The sequence below is a fragment of the Austrofundulus limnaeus genome, unplaced genomic scaffold, assembly GCF_001266775.1.
Source record: "Austrofundulus limnaeus strain Quisiro unplaced genomic scaffold, Austrofundulus_limnaeus-1.0 Scaffold12, whole genome shotgun sequence".
NCBI classification, from domain to species: Eukaryota; Metazoa; Chordata; class Actinopteri; order Cyprinodontiformes; family Rivulidae; genus Austrofundulus; species Austrofundulus limnaeus.
Window position 1 is genome coordinate 2,996,274 of NW_013952414.1, and position 4,816 is coordinate 3,001,089.

The window sequence follows — 4,816 nt, forward strand, 5'->3', positions numbered from 1 at the left end:
GGGGGGGGGGGGTCCTGTGCAGTTTCAGCTGTTTCTCTTTTTCAGTACCACTGGCTTTCAAAACATCTCTAAATATGAGAAATGTACTAATTTGTATTTCTCATGTTCTGTACAGTGGGTAAAAATGTTTATACATAAATATTTTTTAAATCTTTTCTCCAACATATAGAAAACATTAATCGTAGTTTAGTGTTAGATTGACATTTATATGGAGATTAAACAAGATTAAATCATTTTAGTCAAACATAAAAACTATTCCAAACTGATGCTCAATGGTTAATTTTTTTCCTGTAATCATTCTCAAGATATTTGCCGTTGGCTATGAATTTAAGACGACAGACAGCTGGCGGCCCGCGGGCCACATCTGGTCCAGGTGAATTCCGTAAGGTTCACCAATTGGATTTTTCTTCTTAATTTACTATAAAATGTTCTTAAATCAATTGTATATTTTAAATGTATGATTCAATGCTACAAAATAAACCAATTTAAAAGGTAAAAGATAATAGTTAAGCTGTTACATAATGCACTTGAGCTGCAGTGTTTTACCTGCCGTTATTGGGCAAACCTGATCAGTAGTTTCAAAAGTACATACACAGTTTGTGCTTTGGTTTAGTCTTTACAGAATTCTATTATTTTGTTTGCTTGCCAATAAGATACAATGTCATCTTAATAGTCAAAAATCTACRAGCCCCATAGTTTAAATGATTAAAAAGAGACAAACCTGTGCAATAATCTCATTATRTGCTTCCCATTTTACTTTTCTGTCCTGTGGTTTTCAAGCCCATCTGTGCATGTTTCTCGCCTCACAAAGAGAAGTCAGGATCGCAGTGGCCACTCGCTTGTTGTTCAGAATGCTGCAGAGCACCAGACTGCGTCACCCCCACATTACGGCTGCATCGCCGTGCTTGGGCTTTGGCAGTGCGTCCTGCTGGCACAGAAGCAGAATCACAGCTATGACAGCCTTATGTATCTCATTCAGCCGCAGAGAATGGGGCCAGTGAACCGAGGAGTCCCCCCCAACACTGGCCTCTGCTTGCACCTGCAAGCACAACTAACTTGCTGGAAAGATGGAGGGAAAGGTGGGAGGGGGGGAAGTGAGTTTGTTGGATTCGGTTTTAAAAATAAAGCATGAGAGTGAATTTTAATGAGTGAGGCAGTCAGTAAGATGAAAAATGGGAGAAAATGGATCAATGTAATGGCAATGTTTGTAGTAAAAGTACTTTTTAGGCTATTTGAAGTTAGCATGGAGAGAACCAGAGAACAACTAGCCACCCTGCCCGTCTTAAAGCCACTCATAAGATTTTTACAGACCTCTTTCTGCTCTTGCTTTGGTCTCAATCAATAAAACAGAAAATGAATAATAAGAGTAATAGTCACAGTGGATTATGTGCATAAATTAGAGGATTTTTTTTTTGTTTTGAACTAAAAACCTGATCAGGACTGAATAGATATTTTTCTCACTGAAACTGGTAACTTTCATCTATGTGGGTTTCAGATGTTTACAGATGTCCTCAGCTTCTGTAAAAAAAAGGAGCCCCTCACCCCAAGTGGGTCAGCCATCTTTAATCCAGCAAAGAAAACAGAGATTTGATCGACCCCTGCCTGCTTGAAGACCCTTTGGAAACCCCTCGCCCATGAGAATAGAGAATGGCGGGGGTGGGGGTGTGCTTTTCGAGGTGTGGGTTAGGCTGTGTGTAGTCATGCAGGAGGGACTGAGGACAGTCTTTGTGAATTTAGCTAATCTAATTTGAGCACTTTCCCCCYGAAGGCCCTCCTCACTGCTGCCTCTGTTTCAAACATCGGTCCAAACTGGTGAATGTTTCACGTGGTCTTGTTTAGTGTAATGCTCCCCAGAAGGGAGYGCAACTGGGAGCATCCACAGAAACAAGTGACTGTGTTTTTATTGTTTTCTTTTCTTTTACGTGTCACTTTCAAATAAAGCCAGGGAGCTGATCCACATATGTAATTTGAAGAATRYTATTCTGCAACATGAAACTTTTCAAAGTGAAACAAAATTTTAAAAGGGCTTTATGTGCATGTTTTATTAGGTTAGCTGTAAAAAGACATTAAAAGTCACCATTATTAACTGTAAACTAATTAAAACTTAATGATATTTACCAAAGGACAATTTGGAACAGAGGCCATTGTGTTCTAGCTGTTTACAGAATGTAAATGAACCCCTTAAAAGACTTTTCTTTGGTATTTCACACCTCTGATTAAGGATGCTGCTGCTTATCAGATGGGATTTACCTCATTAGTGTTTGCCTTTGAAGTAGCTCCTGAATATCATCAAGTTCTCCTAATTCTCTTTTAATGGATCTGTGAGTGGGACAGTGWTTCAAACGACATGATTAATGTGATGCCCTTTCTCACCCAATGCTTCCTCTTGTTTTGGGTGACGTGTTTGAAAAACCCGGCTGATTCGTTCAGGAAATGCGTCCGTAATGAGTGTTGAAAGTTAAATGTTACACATCTTATCAGTCTGCTGCCATCTGTAAACCTAGATCTCCCACCTCCTCTTATCTGCACTTCCTTTCCTTTTTTTTCCTCCCTGTCTCACCCCTTTTCCTTAGCTTTGTAATGTTAGTTGCCTCCCCTCTGCCCTCTTTTCTAACTTGAGGCAATGGGTGGTGAAGGGCAGGAATGCAGCCTGGGGTCTATAAGGATTTATCACACTAAGGTGCGAGCGCTCCTGTGCCTGCAGATGTAACAGTTTAGTGCCAACAGCATTCCCACCATGGAGCCAATTCAGACTTTTACAACTTTGTTTTATTCTTTGGACCACATACAATGTGGCTGTAAGGAGAAGAAATGGTGAGGAAAGGTCAATACACTTAAAGGCCCTGTTTACACATGAATGATCTCTGAAAACATCAGTTTTTTATGTTGATTGTGAGAAAGTTACACATTTCTACCATAATGCTGGTCTTGTTGATGTGACTGTAACTTCTATGCCTGGTCACTAGCTGGCACTGTGATTTTTGCGTTTCAGTGATGTGTACTTGCATGCAGACATAAATGTTGGTTTGGCCTGAGGATGAGATTGGTTGACTCATACATGTTGAATGTTTGCTATCTGCCGTCGTTACTGTGTCATTGTTAACTCTTGTGGTTCACTTGAAAATATGTTTTCTCATATGCAAGTTGTTTTTGTTGACACAAAAGGTAATTCTTTGTTGTACTGCCTCGCGAGGTAAGACACTGAGACATGCGTTTGCAAAAAAACTTGCACAAGACTTTCGTTGAGTCATCTGCAGAAGTCTGGTTAATTATCTAACTGTACAAGGTATTTTGTTGTAATTGTGTTGTAATATTCTGTAAAGTTGTAATCCATGGGGTTCTAATCATTTTATGTGTTGCTTTACAATGCATAAGACTGAAATTATTCATCTCCTAGAATCTCCAAAGTGGCATGCGGCCTCGAGACAACTTTTTGCTAAAGCATGTGTGTTAATTGTGACTCAATGAAGTGCCTAAAACCTCTGTGTTTTTATGACTGTAGTTTTCACATCGTTCAATAAACTGAAGCAAATTGTCCATCTTGAAGAAGCTGTGGCTGCGCACTCATTTTGGATCTGTTTTTCATCTTCTCAAACAAGTGCAGAAAAACTATCGACCGCAGCCGTCTGTAGTTTGTATGCACAAYGAGGTATTTCCCAAAAAYCTCCACTGAGACCTGGATTTACAAAGCTTTGATGTCAGAGAAAATGATTGTTGCTGACAAAAGACAAAAATGCAACAAAATTGCTAGTTTCCCTCACAAATTTTACTGTAACTTTCAGAAAGTGATCATTGGTTGTACTTCTGAAACTGAATCACCTTTAGAACAATTTCAAGTTTTGCCACCGTGCACCATAACTACTTAAAAAGACAGAAGAACGACATTAAGTTGAAAGGAGAAAACACTGACCTCTGTCTCTTTGTAAACCTCCTACCATTTCTGACACTCCCACTTCCGCACGTCGTCACAACAGTGCTTCAAGGAGGGGTGCTCTGTGGAACGGGAGCTCGRATGAGCTCCAGGGAGGAGCTTTGAACAAATAGGCGGGGCTTTGCACCAGCAAGTGTTTAGGCAGCTGTACATGGCTACAGGAGATTCAAGGATTTTTCAGACATGCATGGATGAGTCAAAGCAACACTCTGGGTATGTTTTAGATCAGTGGTTCCCAAACTTTTTTTTTCTGACCCACAAAATATCCATGGCAAAAACTTGTGACCCCAAATATTACTGGTCTGAGTACACGAACTTCGTTAAAAACCCAGACAGAGGCTTTTTGATAGTCTAAACAGCTTGTACACAAATATAAATACTTATTTATACTTATTTTGTGTTTTTGTAGTAGTTAAGGGGGGAAATATTACATCAGTAATTATTTTATTGCCCTTTAAATTAATTTCTGGAGATTATCCAAGGTGCTTCATGACCCATWATTGGGTCCCATGTCCAAATTTGGGAACCAAAGTGCAGTGGTTCCCAAACTTTTCAGCTTTTGACCCACAAAATCACAGTAGCAGAGACCTGTTCCCCCAACTATTTTTGGATGATAAACATTTGTATCAGGTCAACAAAACATGGGCATAGTAACAATATTTTTATACTACATTTATCCATTTTAAATATACTAACCTCACTCATTTGAAACAACTAAGGCAAAAATATAATTCAGAAATTTTTTTCAGGACCCCACCCTGATGTTTCGGGACCCCACTTTGGGTCCCGACCCCAACTTTGGGAAACACTGTTTTAGATGAGGGACGATAAGCTCAATAAAAGTCAACTTTGCAATAATAATAATAATAACAACAATAATAATAA

The 4,816-nt window shown here is 39.3% G+C and overlaps 1 protein-coding gene across 3 annotated transcripts in view; it reads left to right on the plus strand.

Annotated features, from left to right (window-relative positions):
* The window catches only part of sulf1 (sulfatase 1), a 48,819-nt gene that overhangs the window by 5,191 nt on the left and 38,812 nt on the right, over positions 1-4,816 (plus strand). The window lies entirely within an intron of this gene.